Raw genomic sequence first — 21,290 nt, 5'->3', positions numbered from 1 at the left:
GTCATCCGCAACTGGACTTAACAGTCAGGGGTCCCTTTACCTTTTATACTGCCTGCACACTTTCCCTTATATAGACTAGGTTACTGCAATACAATCCCTTGCACTTTCCTCGGAAGCTGCAGTTAGTGCAGAATGCTGCAACACAATTGCTGACCAGAGTGAGGCCCTAGGAGCACGTAACTTCCTTCTCTGCAGGATCTCACGAGAGTTCCATGAAATCTCATGAGATCTTGTTGGAAAGCTGATGCCACCACCACACAATCTGGGTAAGTGAGACTTTGGCGGGGGCACAGGGAGTGGGGGGTGCCACCTTCTCATTTTGCCTCAGATGGAAAAGCAGGATGGGCCACCCTTGCAATGTAAAGCACTGTGTATTCTGCAAACTTAATAACAGGCAATAATGATTGTGACAGAAATGATAGTCAGAGAACATGAAAGAAAATAGCAGCCCTGGCGCTTCAGATCTGACATTTGACTATGAAGCCATAAGAAAGAAATATCTATCTGGTTTTATTTGGTGGGGGGTAATACTACCTCTGATCGAGATTCAGGATATTATGAGAAGATTTTTATCACCCTGTAAGAGATGTAAAAGTAAGGAGTTGGAACTGGGATGGATACAAAGCCAGGCAAATAAGGCCCAATTGTTCCACCCCCAGCTAACTGAATAGTACAGATAAGTCGTGTCCTCCATCATGGAAAGCACGTGTTGTGGTGAGATCACCTGAAATGCCTCCCTGTTGTGGGGCAGGACCGTTTGGATAGCCACAACACCCCATTGGTTGCCCCTCGGTTGCTGGGGCAGAAATTTGGCCTGTTGGGTTGTCTATTGGCTACCAAGGGGTTATTTAAGCTGCTGCACATCACTGGGAGCTTTCTCTTTCTTGCGACATGCATCGGATCACCCGCCCTTCCACCCTATATTTAGGGCTGTTCTTTGGCCTTGCTATGTCTGTCTAGGGGTTGTCTGTCTTGGAGCAGGGGCCTGGTAGGAATTTTGCCATTTGGCTGATTGGCTGTTGCCATTTGGTTTTTGCCTACTGTGTAGCAAATCGTCACAACTATGTAAGGTTGGCGGTTAGGCATTGGTTCAATGTTTTGCGGAGGGGAAGTGGTTGGCTGTGCCTGCCCCTCCATTGCTGCTGCTAGGGGATTCTGTTAAAGAATCCAGGCACTTGGCTTGCTTTTGTCCGATCCCCTTTCAGGGGTTAGGGCCACACCAGAGTCCCTGGGAGCATATGGGTGAACTGGAGCCTGCACTCAACTCCATGCTCCCCCAGTATGTTTTCCCTTACTGACCTCTGGTGGAGTCCAGTTGTCAGTCCTGTCCTGCTACGATGCAGGGTCAGGTAGTCAGGAACCAATGCCTAGGCAACCACTCACATGCTGTAATTCAATAAAGTTGTGACCAAATTAACGCCAAAAACGTTAAACTAAACTTCTGTGTCTATTGTATATTTCTTTTGGGGGTGGTTTTGGGGGTCTTCACCCGCAACTCCCCTTCCCTCCCCAACTGTAGCTTTGGCTGTCATCCTGTTGGGCTTCTGAGAACTTATCCCTCTGCACTTCTCTTGGATACAATCTGGAATATTTATTACTGTTTCTAATGACCGTAAAAATCATGCTGTCCACTCCAGCCTTTACATCCCCAAAACAATTTCCTTTAGCAGATTCACATCCATTCCTATGTTCTTTGGAGGCATTTCTTTAAAGCAAGAATCCCCCCCCCTGCCCCCGCGTAGGAAAAGAAAAATGTCATTGTGCTTTCTACGATCAGAAGTGTGTATAATGGGATGGAGGCAAAGGCTTGTTCATTGCAAATAGATGCATCACCAATGAAGGGTCAAAGAAGAATCAATCTTGAGTAAGACACCGAGGATTTTAACTTAGGAGATGAAACAACTGGTTGGGCCTGGACTAAATTAGTTGCATGGGCAGGGCAAGCCTAACCATGTCTACTCAGAAGTAGGGATAGACATATTTGTTCATTACAGTTTCTCTTTTTTCCAGTCTTAAATTCAGCTCTCCACATTTATACACCAGTTCGTGGATCAATTTTCTCCCCCATCCTTATTCAGAAGTGAATTCTATTGAATTCATTGGGAGTTACTCCCGGGTACGTGGGGTTAGGATTGCAGCCTGAGTTCTCATTGAAATAAATGGGGCTAAACTTAGCCCCTTGACATAATGGTTGATATTGATTTCAATGTGACATAAGTTCAATCCAACTTCAATGTCTACATGGGGGAAAAAGTCTTACTAATCTCAATGAAACTTGCTCCCAAGTAAATGGAAATAGGATTACACACTTCATCTAGATCCCAAACTTGGGTCTCCAGCTGTTTTGGGGCTACAGTTCCTATAATGTAAAGGAGATTAATTACAAGAAGAAGAAGAAGAAGAAGAGTTTGGATTTGATATCCCGCCTTTCACTCCCCTTCAGGAGTCTCAAAGCGGCTAACATTCTCCTTTCCCTTCCTCCCCCACAACAAACACTCTGTGAGGTGAGTGGGGCTGAGAGACTTCACAGAAGTGTGACTGGCCCAAGGTCACCCAGCAGCTGCATGTGGAGGAGCGGAGACACGAACCCGGTTTCCCAGATTACGTGACTACCGCTCTTAACCACTACACCACACAAGAAGCAAATCAAGAGGAGGGATAAACTTTTATGAAGATTGTGAAGGCACCTGGAACTTTAGAGCTGTGAAAGCAGAAAATTTATAGCAGCACTATCTCTTTACTACAAACACAGCTATCCTTTGACAAAAAAGTCACACTGCTCTGAATTTTGCAATGCAGATCTCCAGAAACCGTGTATAGAAATGCATGAACCAGAGGAAAGTGTGTGTGAAAATGCATATGTTAACATGCAAAAATGCATTATTGAAATTGGTTGCAAAAACATGTATATTAAGCAAAAGTGCATACAATAATTAGTATATTAAGAGAAATGCATGTGAAACTGCTGGCTAATTTTCACAAGGACATTCTTTTTTTTTTTTAAAAAAAGGAAGTTTGAAAACTGATGTAGAAATGTAGACAACTGAACTTTAGTTTGAAAAAAATGAGAAACAGAGAAACTGAAGTTGTCAGGTTTATCCATCACATGTATATGGGCTAAAGATGGGAAAGGGAGAAAAGAGGTCACTAAAGTTTGTTCTCTTAAGATATGTGCATAATTGCCTTCAACTCCATCATATATAATGTGTTTCATTTGCTCAATCTCTTTTTTTAATGATATCCCAGGAACCAAATTTATGTTCCAAGCCCTTGGCATATAACCAAACCCTAAACTTTAAAGTCTTCTCCAGTTCCCTCCCCCGAAACAATTATGTAATATTAAAGTATGGAAGGAGTTGTGGCCTCAGTTCACTGTATATGACATCATTAGGATTCCCTAATGGACTATCATGTTGGTGCAGCTGGCTTTGGAAGAACCCTCCTGAGCAATATTTTCCATATTCCCAAATGCTCAGAACCATTTCCCATCATTCAACCAATTTAAGGCTTTTAATCAGCAAAAGGTCTTATTTTAACTGATTAATCAATAAAGTAACCAATTAAAATAAGTGCTAATATCATGATCCTTAGTGACACATCGATGATCTGTAATTATGACCCACGTTACTCTTAAATGAAAGGGACGCGGGTGGCACTGTGGGTAAAAGCCTCAGCGCCTAGGGCTTGCCGATCGAAAGGTCGGCGGTTCGAATCCCCGCGGCGGGGTGCGCTCCCGCTGTTCGGTCCCAGCGCCTGCCCACCTAGCAGTTCGAAAGCACCTCCGGGTGCAAGTAGATAAATAGGTACCGCTTACCAGCGGGAAGGTAAACGGCGTTCCGTGTGCGGCTCTGGCTCGCCAGAGCAGCGATGTCACGCTGGCCACGTGACCCGGAAGTGTCCCCGGACAGCGCTGGCCCCCGGCCAATAAATGTGAGATGGGCGCACAAACCCCACAGTCTGTCAAGACTGGCCCGTTCGGGCAGGGGTACCTTTACCTTTACCTTTACTCTTAAATGAAAATGAAAATGATTTTTTGTTTTGTTTTAAAAAATATTTTCCTATCTTGCACAGAGATACGGTAGTTTCAGTCTGAAAAAGGCTACAATCCTTGACATAAAAGAAGACTTAGAAGTAAATCCTAATGAAATCAATTGGTTGCACATCTGGTGTGGAGAACCTGTGGCCCCCCCAAATGTTATTGAACTACATGAGCCCCAGCCAGCATGACCAATGGTCAGAGATTATGGGAACTGGAGTCCAGCAACATCTAGAGAACCACAAGTTCTCCTTTTCTTGTGTATGCAAATGCCTAATGTACCATTTCTACATACTGATCATATTCAGGAACTCATTTGGCTGCTGTTAAAAATGCCCCCACTTTGGAATATTAAAAGCGATCAATCTCAAGTTTTCGAGAGTCGAAGACAATCTTTCATTATAATCACTCTGTGATCCATAAAAAGGTCAGGGGTTTTGTCATATGCAGAAAAGAACTCTCCTTGCCAAATTATCAAGCCATTAGCGGTGGGCCTTAAATAAATAGTTCTGCCCAGCCAGTGTTTTCCATGAACACTAGGAATTTGTAAAAACTGACTCAGTCCATAGACTTTCCTTTCCGTTTAATGGCTCTGTTGCAATTCCCCTCCCCCCCCTCGCCCTACTTCCCTGATTATTAACTCTAGTTTTTCATACCATAGCAAGCAACTCTTCTGCTTATTAGTGTTAGCTGATGAACCTACCAATCCGAACACTTGCTAAGCAGGCCAAGCATGTCACCGACAACATTAAGGCGGATCTGGGTTGATTAGAGAGCAGCAGAGCTCTGTGAACCCAAAAAGATCTCTAGGAGGCAGCCAGAATGCAACAGCTTACATATCAAACCACAGAATGTGCTCCATAGAATAAATATAGAGTCGCATCAGCTGGAACAGTCAAGCTGATGAAATTCCAGAAAGTGGGTTGTTAGTCTCATCTCATAATGCGTGTATTCTGCTGCTTTTCAGGAAAAAGCTTCTACCACACCAACCATCAATCTCACCCATAGGTGCCAACTCCCAGGGGCCCTGGGGGCCCAAGGACTCACAAAATTCCCCATGAAGGGGCTGGGCACCCACAAAATTTGGTGCCAAGGCCATGCATGGCAACCACGGCCCCAGGCACCCATGGTCCTGGGGCCAAGTTGACACACCTGATCTCACCTAAACCAATCTAACCTGGGAAGCAATTCTGGTATCACAAAGGACAGTTCTTGATAGCATCTTAAGTGTGGAGGTGCATTTGTGTATGTATAGATTTTTAAAAAATAGCAGTCCAATAATACCAGGAGAGCAAGAGGTTTCTCAAGCCAGCACTAGGGAGTAGTGTCAAGCCATACCCATACACTTCAGAGTCCCGCTTGAGGAATCTTCAAGTGATTAACATTGCTCACTGCAAGGTTCATCATCCCCATAAGATAACTCTCTTGGGGGAGCTTTAACAGAATCGAGCCTTCATCTTAACACTTTTTGCAACATAAATTCATTCCTTACCAATGAAACTGTGGTTTTCCCCAAGCTAATTGCATCTTTTCAGTGCCCTGAGTCAGATAAGCCATATCTCATTAGAGAGGGAGAGAGAAAGATTTAGTATGAACTCAAAGCCTTCTTCAGAACATTAAAGAACCAGAATCCCTAATCAGCACAGTATATATTTTGTATAATTGCACCTTGGCAACTCTTTTTTTGCTCATTAAGTTGAAATGTACAAATGATGTATTTCTACAAGGCAAAAAAACTCTCGGTCTATTATTGTTTATACATACAAAGTATGCCTGGGATCTGTGGGATCATCTGGTTTCATAGATACAACAGCTAAAATATTATCGTTGGAGTATCAAGTCTATCAGAAAGCAGGGAACCCAGCTTTCAGCCAATGTAATCTGACCCAGCTCTCTCAAAGTTAATAAGTTCATAATAAGTTTCTTTACGCATCTGGCCGAAAATGTGAAGATAACAATCTTCAACTTGAAAATCTAGTCTCAGGACATAAAGGAAATGAGGACTTGTGCCTTGTGGCACTATTAAGGATTAATTATTTGTCAAGATTCTTCAGGATAAATTGTGAGAAATAATGTCTGCTAGCAGATCGAGGGGGTGAGGTGGGGAGGGAGCCTGCACAAATGACCCCAACTATCCTGGCTTGAGCTGTCTTGCCATGAATTAGGTTGGTTTTCTGTACCACCCTGCCAAATGGTAAGGGAGATTTGGCCATATGCTTGGTCCTGATGTGTGATCAAAGAAGTGGTAGGATAATGGTTCACCTGGATGAACTCAATGCTACCACATATTCTAAGGGCTCCAAATCCCTCACAGTGCACATGTGATACTCTCTCTTAGGATGTTGACAACATTTAAAATTTTCTGTGTCCTTCTTCTGTGATAGAATTAAGAGGGGTACACAAGAAGAACACATAACCACAGAAAAAATGGCCAAGATTTCAAACACCCAAATCTCTCCTCAGTCATTGTCTGCCAACCATAATTGACTGCCTTGGGGAAGAGTGTCAGGGTTCACACATGACACTAAGCCAGTGAGAGGCAGTGTGGTGTATCGGTCAGAGCGCCAGGCTATGACCTGGAAGACCAGGGTGCCAATCTCCATTCAGCCATGAAGCTCACTGAGTGACCTTGAGCCAGTCACTGACTCAATCTAAGCTACTTCACAGGGTTGTTGTGGGGATTAAATGAGGAGAGGGAAAACGATGTACACTGTCTTGAGCTCCTTGGAGAAAAAGGTGGGATATAAACGTCATAAAATAATAATAATATTAATAAAATAGCCATGGCTTAATAAACCATAATTCAGTAGCCTATGATGATGTGCAAACCAGGCCATAGAAGACCTTTTGAGTTCTACAGGGATTAAGAGGGAGGAAGCTGATAGCCAGACCCACCCGCTGGGCTGGTTAACAACAACAACAACAGAGGGAGGGGGCACTGGCTGAAGGCAAGACTAAGATGGGTGAAGCAGTGTTCTATTCACCCTAATGGATCAGCAACTGATAGTTTGTCCTGTCCATTAATTTCAGCGAGTCTACTCTGGGGATACAACCCACTGATATCAGTGGAACGTCCAGTGAAAGGGAACCATTGGCAGCTGCAGGGCAGACAGAAATTTAGCAGGTGAGGCTTTCCTCCTTCGCTTCATCTGCATTCTGGAAAAAGCTTTACCTGCTAAATTTCTTTCTGAGTTGCAACAATGGCACAGAAGCCTTTGTAGGAAAACACACACACACACACACACATTGAGATCCCTATTCATAGGTTCCAGGGCTGAGCCCGAATGAAAATAATGTGTTATCTGCTGGGCATTAAACCCAGCTAAAGGCCGTTGAAAAGAAAATGTCTGTGCCTGCTACAGTCCTATGCCACCTTGCAGCTTAGAATAAGCTTTGCAAGTGGTTGCCTTTGTACAAAACGAGTTAAAGTTTAGAATTTACAAGCAGAGCAAAGCAAATCTGGTGTTCCGATAATGCCTGAAAAAGTAGCTGTGCTGGGTCTTACCTCTGAGGAAACCTGCAGAAGGTTGGGCTCTGCAGCTTAAGATAAGCTTTGCAGGAAGTTGGTTCTGCCATAGTACGTTTTAGCGGGGCTGATGCTGGAATCCTTGATCTATAATGGCTTGTGTGCAGATTTGGACTGGGAGGCAAGCCCAACATATGGCTTTTGCCACCCACAATACCGTTCGGTGACAGAGTTTACCCTCCAAACCACCATTTTGTAGCTGGGTCCACCCTGCACTGCCATTTTGTAACTGACCTGCTGGGAAGACCCCAGGGATCTCTCTCACACACACTCGCTCTTTCTTTTAAAGTAGATCCCACAAGCCTGAAGTCTGCCTGCCCTCTTACTCTAGAGGAATAAAAGAAATAAGCTTATGGCTCCCTTAGTCTTCTTCCCCATGGTTGTGATCAGCACTGTGAAAGCATACTTAGTTTATTTGCCCATATGGCTGTTGCTGTGTAGTTTGGTAATTTCATATGTTTTATCAGCCTATCTATTCATCCTCCTTTTATCCTGTCAGACCCAAGTATGCTTACTCTACTCCAAATGTGTTCCATATTCCAAATTGACTCTTTCTTTCTTTTTTTGTTTCCTAGTCCCCCACAAGCAATGTGCCGATCCTTCTGTGTTCATATATTGCCATCTAGTGTGAGCAGAAGAAGTTGCCAGCAGATTCATAGCCAGAGAATGATGGGAAGGCAAGGAACGCCGTGTGGAGCAGTTCCACCACCAAAGAGAAGCAGAACTGGCTGCACAAGCTGCCTGGGTGGGAGACCACCTGGAAATCATCTGTAAGCTGCTTGAGATACTTTGAGAAAGAATAGGGGTAGAAATGTGAAATAAATAATGGGTCCATTCCCCCCCCCCAATCCTCCCAAGGCACCTCGTTTTCACAAATCCCCCTTGATTATATGTATCTCTCTTTTTAGGTGCCAGGCCAGCCTTAATAGAGTTTTCTGATGCTGAGCTCTTCTAAGCACTTCTTTTCCTTCTATTAAGGTCCCTTTTAAATCTTTACTTTCAGAGGTGCTGAGCAGTCAGGCAGTGTATGTCTTGGAGCAGAATCTGACCGCCACAGAAAGACTAAAAGAAATGAGCACATTCACAATTGAAATATGTCTCAGAATAGTTCAAGCTGGGCTTTTCTACCCCATTCTACAGATGCCTTTGGCAACTTCCACACTGCACATTTAAATCACTCTTATGCCACCACAAAACTCCTGACTTTCATCTTCTTTTAGATGGCAGGAAGCACTTGTGTTTCTATTGTTACCTTCGTCTCAACAAAACAAAAACCAGCCATTCTGGCTTTTCACTGAAATAGTCAACAGAGTTTACTGCTGGAGTGGCAGGACAACCAACTCACTATATTTTTAATCCGTTGCCTCTGGAAGTGATGCTTGGTTATTGGCTTATACATAAGCTTCATGTCATAAAACTCCAGACATTGCAGAAAAGTTTGCACCATGGATGCAGAACATGTAGAGTTTTAGACAGTAGCAGCACAACCCTCTGCACGTCGACTCAGAAGTAAGTCTTGCTGAGTTTGATCCAACTGATTCACAGGTAAGCATATATATATGGGACTATTGCTTTAATTGGGCAAGATATGCTCACCAGAAAAATTGTGGCCTTTGTCTTGGTAGCATTACTGGAGCTATGGGTTTCTTCATTTGGTGTTGGCCTTAAAGCAGGGGTGGTAGGGAACCTTTTCCAGTCACATTCTGGTCTGGGCAAACTTCCGGGGGCCACATGCTGGTGAGAGGCAGGACAAAGCAAGGAATGCAATATGTAGCTTTGTAGAGTAGGCTACTTCCTACACACACTCTCATCCCTCTCCATCCAGGCAAGTCAGAGGCATTATCCATGGAAACAACGCAGGCAAAAACACTCAAGGAGGATATAAAGTAGGGCTGGTGAGGGGTGTGGCTTAAGAGAGGGGTGTGGTTTAGGAGGGGGTGTGGCCTGGGGAGAGCCCTGAAGGACCTCATGTGGCCTCTGGGCCAAAGGTTCCCAACCCCTGTTTTAAAGCCTATCAGCATAATCCCTGGAAAGTGGGAGCAATTAGCACAAGCGCCGTGATCAATAAGTAGTATATTTGTGCAGATGCATGCAAAGTGGAACATGGTGCGTATCACCCATTTCCTCCTTTTTAAGGCCACTACTGGAAGTGGATGAAGCTATGAACAGTTAGGGTGGAAATGGCCACACATTAAAGAGGCCAAACTGGCTCATGATACTCTACTGTACTTTGTTGATGCCAGGACAGAGCAGACCTCAGGTGTCATAAGCCACCAGATGCTTTCTCTTAATGATATACCACTCCTATTTAATACAGTCCCCGGAGACACTTCTAACAGCATGAGGAGTATTATGCATTAGGCCAAACACAAGGCTGCTACTCTCAGGAACCTTCCAATTCAAATTAGGCAGATAATCTAATGAGACCTTACACAACATCATCATAAAAGAGTGTGAGAGACAGAAGGGGGAATACAACACAAAATGAGAAATGGGCTCTTGGGGAAACATGAATTACAGGGAACAGAGGCTGCGTAATTAGGCGCCTTGCATTCTTGGGTGAGAGAAAGAGCAGGATTCTACTCAGAGCCACAGCACACCCTGTGAAATGCATAAGGAAAGGGGGTGAGGGAGGGAGGCTCAGGTCTAGGAAAGCCTAGCTCCTCACAGGGCTGTTGTAGGACCAGGGTGGTGTAGGGGTTATAGTGTGAGACTGGTTCAAGTACCCATTTGGCCATGAAGCTTCTTGGGTGATCTTGAGCCAACCACCAGCGTTCAGCCTAACCTTCCTCACCAGGCTGAAGAAAAAACTAGAGAAAGGGCCAAGATGGAAACCCTATTCACATTGGGTGAAGGGAGCACCAGATAATTTAACCATAGAAGGGATTCCACTGCCAGCTGAGTTTGGACAATTTCAGTTTGTCTCAGTTTCTAATCTATCCAGTCTTAAGTTCAGTTTGCCATATTTCTGCATCAATTTGCAATTTTTTAAAAAAATGTGATGAAAATTCACGAGAACCTTAGTGTGCAGTTTTCCTAAAATAAACATTTTTGCATGCAACTTTACCTAAAAAATACATATTTTTGCAAGCAGCACCCCTAATACAATCCATTTTTGTATGATGATTTAACAAATATTGGTAGGTGCATTTTAGTACAGTTTTTGGTTGGCGATCTGCATCGCAGAATTTCAAAGAAGTGTGTTTTCCAAAGGACTGCTGCATTTTGGTTCAAGCATTGTTTGGGGAAGTATGAATCCGGTAGGTTTGCATTAAAATGCAAAGCAAAGCAAATTACACCTCCATGTAGATGTATGTCATTTTCACTAATACATGCATTTAATGCACACTTTCCCCTAATATCTCCCCTTTTGTGCATTGATTTGGCTGGAGAAGTGCAAATTTCAAAGGACAGCTGTACTTTGGTTTACGTATTGTGTAAGGAAGTTGGGAATTAGAATCACATGAAAATGGAAACCAGACTAAGTGTCTCTTCCCCCCTGCTTATTTGGACCTGTAGAACATTTACAGCAAGAGTTGATTCAGTCTTGTGTGGTATTCCTGATCCATGCACCCAACATATAGAAGTTACCATGTCAAAGCAAATTTAAAGTTCGGATTGAAATTCGGTAGCATGGAGGCCTGTTGGCTACAGGATGGTTATATGAGTAACGCTAATTGAAATTATTAGGATGTCTGGGATCTGCCCTAAAAGGCATCTCCTCTATTATATAAAAAAAGAGGTTTTTGTGTTTTTTAATGTGGTTCTCTGGCAAATTATTGCTTGGGAAAATCTCATGGCTCTTCCCCTCCAACCCTTCCAGCATGAATGCCTACACTTAGCCCACTCAGCAAGTCTTTAGGAAAATAGCTAAGAGGATTTTCCTCTTCAGATTAAACCATCTCCAATGATCTCACCCTCGGCGAATCAGCAGGCGGTTGGGATAGGAAAGAGTTTACTATGGTTTTAATTTAGGGCAAGATGGATGCGTTTCCTTCAACATCATTGGGCAAATTAACAAAGAAAGACATGAACACACATCGCTGAAGCTAAACTGATTTAGTGTGAGCAAAAGCTGTTCCCTAGAACTCTAACCTTTCTCCCTCTTGCCTCTTTCTACTGGATATGTGCTTGTATTTCTCTGTTGGCGTTTAGTCAATCCACAGGGGGAGGGGAATATGCAATTGTAGAAGGAGGAAACTGATTATTTAAAAAAGCTTGTTTGAAAATCTTATGGGTCAAATCCAGCACAACCTTAGACATGTTTAGGCACACTCCTATACATGTCTGCTCAGCGGTAAGTTCCATTGAATTTAATGGAGCTGTTCCCCAGAAGTGGATATAACACACAGAATCATTAATCACCCTTAGCTGCTAATGTAGCCAAACACCTATTAGGCTTGCTTCTATTTTCCCTCCTTCCTCCCTTGAATTTTATTTTCCTTCTATATCTGGTTTTGAACTTTTCTTTTTGCCTTCCTCCCCCGTTCTGTACTCAACTACAAATAGCATGGAGGATTTTTGTTTAACCTAAAGCCTGCCGCTTTGGCCTCTCTCTCTGTGGGTCCCCACTTGCCTTCTGGTTTTGCTCTGTGCCTTTTCCCTTTCTGATCCAAATTCAATATGCTGTTTTGTCTTCAGTTTTCTGCTCCATTGAAATGTGGATTTTTCCTCCTCCTCCTGCAGTAGCTGCTAACACAAAAAGCTCATAAGCAAAGAGGGAAATCCCCAGAATTTAAATGCCACTCTTTATTCCCACCACAAGAACCCCCCAAATTCCTTCTCTTTAATATTATAGTTCCAGATTTTATCAGCGAGACTGGTTTGCATTAACTTTTACAGTGCAGAGACATTAAGTAAAATTTAGAGCGGCCTCTTCTGAGCTGGTGGATTTTGCTTATTTTCATATTTTTGCTCGTTAAGTAGCAAGGCCACATTTCCTTCCAGTTTATGGTCAAACTACTCTCCAGTAGGGCAGCAAGACTGCATGGGTTTAATTTGCAGAAGACAAAAAAAAAGTTAATCAGCAGGGGACCAAAGGAGTGAAAGAAAAAGAGAATGTTACAGATGGCCTGTTGTGCATCTAGTAAGAAGCTCGCTTTCATTGCTTAGCCTGTCAGTTTTTCCATCTTTCAGTATGGAAAGGTCTGCTATCCTGCAAATGCATGAAGAGATGAACCAGTTTTTTAAAGGTAGATGTAAAAAAAAAGAGAAGAATTCTTAACTGATTAACCAATAGAATTCTCAGAATAAAAACTGACAATTGAGAAGACAAAGTAACGAAACAATGTGCCTATCACACAGACTGCTATTTCAAAGCTAGATATAGCAGCACAACTGAGGCCAATTACTGCGCAGAGTACCTTTGGCCACCAAATAGCAGCTCCAGAGAGGCAGAACAGCATGGCGGCTAATGCCGTTGTCATCGACTGGGCCCCTTGCAGCTGCTTTTTGTTATGTAAGAGGCATGTAAGAGGTCTAAGTGGTTTTGTGGGTGGCTCTTCAGGTGTGGTGGGAAAAAACTTTCTTCCCTGTTTAGGGAAGCTTTTAATGTTTAATAGGTTATTGTATTTTAATATTCTGTTGGAAGTCGCCCAGAGTGGCTGGGGAAACCCAGCCAGATGGATGGGGTATAAATAATAAATTATTTATTATTATTATTATTATAAAAAAGCTATCACCATACCATTAGTGATGGGGTTCATCCTATCTTATGGACTAGAAAATCCATTCGCTAGGGTGCCTTAATGGAGAAGGTTCTGCCCTGTGCAGCTACTAACTGGAGGTACTTCCAGATGTAGACAATTTCACAGCCCTCTAGTATTCTTGTGAGGCTTTAAGATGGAAGTGGAATAGCAACTTTCCTTCTAGAAGTCTAGCCTTCTGCAGCCAGTCGGGGAGTAGCTTTTCCCCAAGTCCCAAATATTAGGTTTTATTGGGATCCAAGGGGGGGTTAAAATACCCCTTCTCTCTTTACTTTGCTCCTGATTGCAGGTGGGGGGGTTGGGGGGAACCAGTTCTAATGGCAATCAGTGAACAGGTAGGGAGGAAGGCAAGGAGCAGATGACAGGCAGAGCCGCACATCATTGGCTGTAAGTAAGAAGACAGGCCGGTTTGGGCTGGCTGAGAACATTGACACCCCCTCCCCTTTCCCTCTAGATAGAGAACTACCGACTTTCATATTATGACCACTAAAAAGAAGACAAAACAAAAGAGTACAATTGTAGATAATGTTTCCAAAAGAGAAAACAATCCTTCTTTCTGTGTTCTTCTCTAATACATACAATAGGGTAAATATGCCATGTTCTAAATTGTTTATAACTATCTATTAATGGTAGATGTTTCCACAGAATCATAGAGTTGGATGGGGCCCAAGGGTCATCTAGTCCAACCCCCTGCAATGCAGGGATCTCATCTAAAGCATCCACAATGGACAGCCATCCAACCTCTGCTTAAAAACCTCCAAGGAAGAAGAGTCCACAACCTCCCAAGGGATACTGTTCCATCACCGAACAGCTCCTTACTTTCAGAAACTTCTTCCTGGTGTTTAGTCAGAAACTCCTTTCTTGTAACTTGAAGCCATTGGCTCAGTCCCTACCCTCCAGAGCCGGAGAAAACAAGCTTGCTCCATTGTCCATGTGACAGCCCTTGAGATATCTGAAGATGGCCATCATATCTCCACTCAGTCTCCTCTTTACTGGAGAGTAAGATCAGCGTACACAGTTGGGCCTGATGAGCATTTACTGTTCCCAACCCAAATGCTGCAGAAAGCCATCTAATTCAGATTTTAATTTTATCCCGACTTGTTTTTAAGAGGTGATTTAATTATTGTTTGATTTTATATCAATGTTTATATTTGATGTTAGCTGCCCTGAGCCAGGTCTTGGTCGGGGAGGGAGGGATACAAATAAAAGTTGGTTTTATTTTTCATATTATTTATTTATTCATTTCATTTCATTTCATTTCATTTCATTTCATTTATACCCCGCCCATCTGGCTGGGTCTCCCCAGTCACCCTGGGCAGCTTCCAATAAAGTATTAAACTACAGTAGTCTGTTAAACATTAAAAGCTTCCCTAAACAGGGCTGCCTTCAGATGTCGCCTAAAAGTCTGGTAGTTGTTCTTCTCTTTGACATCTGGGAACGCCTGGGAGGGCGTTCCACAGGGCAGGTGCCACTACCGAGAAGGCCCTCTGCCTGGTTCCCTGTAACTTGGCTTCTCACAGTGAGGGAACTGCCAGAAGGCCCTCCGTGCTGGACCTCAGTGTCTGGGCAGAACGATGGGGGTGGAGATGCTCCTTCAGGTATACTGGACCAAGGCCGTTTAGGGCTTTAAAGATCAGCACCAACACTTTGAATTGTGCTCGGAAACGTATTGGAATAATAATGGAAACATCATCATCATCATTATTATTATTAATGTTATTATTATTAGAGTTCCAGTATGAAGCAATCCTGTTCTCTCTCTCTCTCTTTGCAGTTGTTAATAAATAAATAAGTAATCAATTCCAAATCATGATCTGTGACACACACACACACAAAATCTCAAGAGGACCACTTTTGGCTGAGCTGGGTTTTTTGTTTTTGTTTTGTGTTTTTTTAAAAAAACCTGCTATGTATTTATTACAAGTCCATCCCACCTTTCTTCCAGGGACTTCAAGGCAGCATATATGATTCTCCCCTCATTTTACTATGACAACAAGCCTGTAAGGTAGGGACTGGGGTAGGGCTAAGGTGAAAGAAAGTGACTAGCCCAAGGTCACTCAGGGAGCTTCAATGTTTTTTCAATTAATCCTAAAGTTTTTGTTCCAGAAAAAAACTCTTTTTTCGCTTGCAAATCGGCTTCATTACATTTTCTTTTCTTTCCTTTTCTTTTTTGCCTGATGCTTTTTTCCTTTTTATTTATGCACTTTACAGAATTTGATACATACAACTTAATAGAAAGACAAAGCCAAAATATATGAAAAAGCTCCTCATTTGGTAGGAGGCAAGGCTAATAACCATAACATGGTTCATATCTCTTATCTCTTAAATATAAAAAGAAACTGAAAAAAGAAAAGAACAGGATTTTATAAACTTAAGCACATCCAGATATAATTTCTTCCATCTGGGGAACAAAGAATTCAACAAGTATGTATGTGTAATTTGCTTTTATAAGCTAACATCTCTCAGGAGTAAAAAAAAAAAGTCAACTGATCCAAGACTGGCATAAAACAAAAATACCCTGGCCGTGCACACAACAGAGAAACTACTCCCAACCGTAAACAAGCATAGTAGGATACTGTTAACTACCCATGTGGGTGCATTTTTCATAAAAAGTTTAGCAGTGGCTGCATAGAAATTTTCAGAACACACCCCTGCCATGATGGAATTGAGAAACGAAGGTGTGTTTGTTCCCTGGGATAAGAGCAAGTCAAAGAAAACTGTTAATCTGCAAAAATATATATATAATTTTTAACTACCTCCAATATTAAAAGAAGGCTTGGGGCACGTACGTAGTATAATAACCATCATTTGTAGCCCAGCGTTTGCTCTGTTCCAATGTCCAGAGGTGAGTGCCATTGCTTATGCAGCCAACGCACTGCTATCAACATGCAAGAGGGGGTATCAGGCTTGGGGAACCACAAGATGTGCAGACATACAAAACTAGTCGGAGGGAAAGTTCTAGGGTGGGGAGAACTTTCAAAATAGTCCAGTAAGGACCAAGTGTGTTCAGTGATGGTGAAATGCTGACTCTTGGGAAAGGAGCGGAGCCTGGAAAACCAGGAAATGGAATACTGAGCAGCAGCATTCCCCACTGCAGCACTTTGTAGTGGGATGTAACAATTAAAGGGCTGTCATTTGATTTTAACATGATGCTAGGTTTCAAAAATTGGGCGCGGGTTGTGCTGTGGTTTAAACCACAGAGCCTAGGGCTTGCTGATCAGAAGGTCGGTGGTTCGAATCCCCGCGACAGGGTGAGCTCCCGTTGCTCTGTCCCTGCTCCTGCCAACCTAGCAGTTCAAAAGCACGTCAAAGTGCAAGTAGATAAATAGGTACTGCTCCGGCAGGAAGGTAAACGGCATTTCCGTGTGCTGCTCTTGTTCGCCAGAAGCGGCTTAGTCATGTATGCCGGCTCCCTTAGCCAATAAAGCGAGATGAGCGCCACAACCCCAGAGTCGGTCACGACTGGACCTAATGGTCAGGGGTCCCTTTACCTTTAGGTTTCAAAAAGCCTCGGGAGCCTTTGGCCTAGCAATTTTCTACCTGTGCACACAAGGCTTCTCTCAGTCCTGCCTTGAAGGCTGCTCTCAATGAAAGGACTCCTGAGTTTTAGGGATAGTTTGGTAAGAAGCGGCCCTTTAGTGGGTGTAAAAGTCCCCTTGTGCACAGCTCTGTGGGTCACGGCCAAAAATGCCTGTAAAACTAAAAAGCTGCCATGGGCAAAGCTTACCTAAGTTTTACATATGCTTGCAGTTTGAAGATTGCCGTACACTTAAATTGACAGGGTCCAACCTTGTTTATTTTATAAGGTGCGTTGTAATTGGGGCGTGGGCTTGTTCGAAGATGCTTTCCAGCGGCAGGACGACATGGACGTGAAGTTCGCGCGCAGAATCGGTGCCAGGACTTGTTTTTGCTGGATTCCAATTCGCCTGCGTGAGCGAGCACACATGATGGCAATTACGGCTTTGGCACATTTGAAGTCAGCTGCTTGCTGATCTAGAACTTAGATAGGGGCCGAGATCTTTTGGTCCAAGTTGAGAGAGAACATCTTGAATCTGTTTCTGGGCATATGAAAAATTAATTGAATCTCTATGGGCTGAAGTCTTCCCAAATGCTAAACTGTCAGATGGTTTGTGGTCCCCCCTGCATGAAAAAGGGATAACCTGCTCAGCCTTTAAAGTCAGAATAATTTTGTCGGCGGGGTTATTGAGAGATCTGTAATGAAAAGTTGCCACAGTAAGGGAGCCTTGAGCTGGAGGGAGTTTGTTTATAGATGACATGTTAACATTACTGGGAGGAGGACTCAGTTTCTTCAGCTTTCTTTCATCTGCTGGGTGCTGAGATGCAAAGATACATTAGAGTACGGTGCTGATGAAGAACGTACAGCAAACATAAACCCCATTACAGTTCTCGTTTGATGTTTCTAAAACCCAGGCTTTGAGATCAACCAAAGAGTTCTGAATAGCATCTAAGTGAATGTCAAATATCTCCTAGCAGCCAGTTCAGGGGAATGGTGTGAGAAAGAGCAACAGTTAAAAGCAGAACTTGCAACAGGGCCTACATATGAACATGAGAAGAGTGTACTGGATCAGGCCAATGGCCCATCTAGTCCAGCATCCTGTTCTCACAGTGGCCAAATAGGTCCCTGTGGGAAAGCCACAAGCAGGATGTGAGCACAGGATCCCTCTCTCGTCTGGTGGTTTCTAGCAACTGGTATTCAGAAAGGGAAGGCGTGGGTAGCGGAGGACCTGGGCTCTCCTCACTGATATCCAGTGAAGAGTCCTGGAGCCCTCTCTCCACTTCCCCCGTCTGCCTCCCTTTATCCCCCGTGTTGCGCTGATTGGCTTCCCCCTCTACTGAGCTGTTTCTCCCCCTGCTGCTGGGTCCTTTGCCAGCATCATCTGGGAGCCTCCCCTTCGCCTCTCGCTCCGATGTCAGTTCCCTGACAGCCATCAATAGCCATTAAGAACCCTCTCCTCCAGCAGTCTGTCCAGGATTGTGGCCTTGAAGCGCGTAAACTGTTCTCAGCAATAACACATGTCACTCAAAAGAATGCAATCAGTTTGACATTGTTAGGCAAAGCAGTCACTGCGAGCCTGGGTTGTGCCACCTGGCACATACTGATCCCGGCCTGCTGCCTTGCTTCCAGCTCCTAACTCAACTGTCAGCTCTCAGCTCTGGGCTTTGTCTCTCTAACTACCAGCCCGTTGAGGGGGAGGAGCACCCATTTGACATCTGGCACAGAGCCACTTCCTTTGTTACCTTAATGGCCCATACTTAGAGGGCCATTACCTCGCCAGGAAGCTAGTCTGGCTATTCTAGGAATTGCTTAGATTTTAAAACTTGCTGGATTCAGGAATTAGAAGGGTCTTGGAATACAGCCTACCCTCTGCAAAACTCATAACACTATGTTTCCATTAAGATGCAAACTGAACCAAAATTCTCCGCCCCACCCCCCACCCCCATTCCTACAGAGAACTGACAGAGGTCCAACATGCAACAAGAGTTCCTCCCTTTGCCTTAAAAAATAAATAAATCACAGTCTAATTCAAGGTGCCAGTTCATCATTTTCTCAGTTTTCCTTTTTAATCAGTGAACAATATCATTTTATTGAAGATACAGATTAGGCGCGTTGTTATATATAATCTTGTGTGACATAATTCCAAATGGGAAACAGACAGATACATGGCATAAATATTTGTTAATAAGGTTCAATAGATAGAGTAAGAGAGAGATGGTGGGGCAGGGCTTGGGACAAACGCTGCAGATACCTTATAAGCAACATAACATTAGTAAGAAAACTTTTTGGTGTTTTATTTTTCCTCCTTCATAGATTTCTAACTTGCATGAAGTGGACCAATACTGCCACCTTGTGGTAACAAGTATAAAATGGCTATTTCCTCTAAGGATCAGCTTTACAAAAACCTTTTCTATAGGCGCATCTTTGTTGTATATTTTTGTACCATTTGTATAACGAGTTTGAATTGAAAGCATGAAATAATTGTATTGAACTGTCATTATTACAATAATGAGCAATAGAAAGGAAATGTAATCTCCTAGAACTAATTGTGCAAAAGGAAGCTATAGTTTTAATATTTTGTTTTAAATAGAGGCTAGCTTAGGTTTCCCACTAAAATAAAGTCCTAACATGATTTGCAATCAAAGTAAAAATAATACAAGAACCACATAAACATAATTAATAGTATATTATTTACTCATTCATTCATTCATTCGTTTGTTTGTTTATTTAGACTTATAAACCACCTAATTAAAGAGCTGTCCAAGTGGTGCACATAATAAAACTGTAGATAAAACTCTGAACATTTCCCCCCAATATATGCAGTTTTGAAGACATTGTTTGCTTTAGCAAAATTTGGATAGGTACAAATTTCAAAGGATAGCTGTGTTTTGGTTTGCATATTGTTTTGGAAAGTTCGAATTTGATGGATTTGGCTTCAAACGAGACCTGAATCAAGCGTCTCCCCCATCCCTAGTCTTAGGCAAGATGACTTGTGCAAGACTTCCACAAGGATGATAAATTATGTCTGTTCTGTGATTGCAGTCTCCAAGGTAATCCTCTCCATATGAGGTCATTTATATTTTGAATCTGCCTTCAGCATGCCGCTTTCAGTGCAAACAGACACACTTGTACTGCTTGCACCTCCAGAAACAAATTGGCTAGCTTGTGCTCAGATGAGGAGCAAATGGAAGCAGGGGTGTGGGGAAAGAAATGTCACCCCCCACATGGGACCAGCCTCCCACCAAACAAAGGAGCTGCCACACCAGTGGTGACTGTGGATGCATCACAGGTTATGTTTCTGCATAAAGCAGAAACCCAGATTGAATGCAAGAAGACAGAAAGTACAGACTACCATTGGGATGCTGGTGCTATCATGTGGATGCCGTGACAAACATGTGTATGAGCAGCACCAATAAATTGCCATCTAGAAGCACCTTGAAACTATGCGCCTAACTAGAGGGGACATTAAATGTGTGGGTGCATTTTTGTCCTGTCTCCCCACCCTAAATAACAGCTCAGGTGGGGCATCAGGTCTATGAGAAAGTGGGTCCATTCCCACTCCCAGTGAAAATCACCACCTCCTCCCCACAGCTGCTGTTAAGCCCAGGAGGAAAACTTCCATTGATGCCTCCTAGGGATGAAAGCAGCTTTGGGAGGGGTGGTGAGCATAAAAGCCTGCTGGGTCAGGCCAATGGCATATCTAGTCCAGCATCCTATTCTCACAGTGGCCAACTAGATGCCTGTGGGAAATGGTCAAAAAGTTGGTTCATCAGAATTGCAGGAGTAGGAAAGGGGCAAATCCATGTTCCCTAAGTCCAGTGCCCCTGATTTCCCACTCCAGTTGCTATTATTTAAGAAAATAAAAACTGGGATGAGTGTTTATTGTGGGACTGATCAGCATCATGCATGCCAGGGTACGTGTGTGTGTGTGTGTGTGTGTGTGTGTGTGTGTGTGTTTGTGTGTGTTTGCATCTACATGATATTATCAGCATTCAAAACTGCATTCACACATTTAAAATCAAATTTATTTTTGCCCTTACTCTTCTCTAAAGTAAGTGTGAACTGCAGCCATGACTAGTTAAATGGGAGCTGTAACACCTTTGTACCAAAGCTGCACACTTGCATGGTGTAATAAAGCATTTATTCTATGAAACATTCAGAACAAACATTCCAGCCAATTCTATGCATGTTTACCTGGGAGGAAACACCATTGTGATCAGTGTGGGACTCATTTCTGGGTATGTGTGCAGGGGATTGTGTGTAGAACCAAAGCCTAAGAGAATAAACAAACTGTTTATGAAGTCAGGCCAGGCTAAATTAATACAGAAGGCAGGAGGCAGAGAAAAGCTTTCAACAATGGGCATGAGTTACAGAGGGCTGTTAATAAGTACACAAGGGCGCCTGTATTTTTCAGTTGTGAAAACGGATATGCAACACAAACTACTTCACAGAAAACAAGACTTCTGTTGAAATTGGGCACATGGAAATAAATCAATAGTACTCATT

The 21,290-nt window shown here is 43.2% G+C and overlaps 1 long non-coding RNA gene across 1 annotated transcript in view; it reads left to right on the top strand.

The window, feature by feature from the left end:
- Positions 1 to 10,549, top strand: part of LOC309532448 — a 51,833-nt gene extending 41,284 nt beyond the window's left edge. Inside the window, exon 3 of the long non-coding RNA XR_014219859.1 lies at positions 8,138 to 10,549. This is a non-coding gene — a long non-coding RNA (uncharacterized lncRNA). The remainder of the gene's footprint in view (positions 1 to 8,137) is intronic.
- Positions 10,550 to 21,290: the final 10,741 nt, after the last annotated feature.

This window comes from Podarcis vaucheri (assembly GCF_965113315.1).
Source record: "Podarcis vaucheri genome assembly, chromosome: 5".
In the NCBI taxonomy this organism is placed as follows: Eukaryota; Metazoa; Chordata; class Lepidosauria; order Squamata; family Lacertidae; genus Podarcis; species Podarcis vaucheri.
This window is presented reverse-complemented; position numbering and strand designations above follow the sequence as displayed.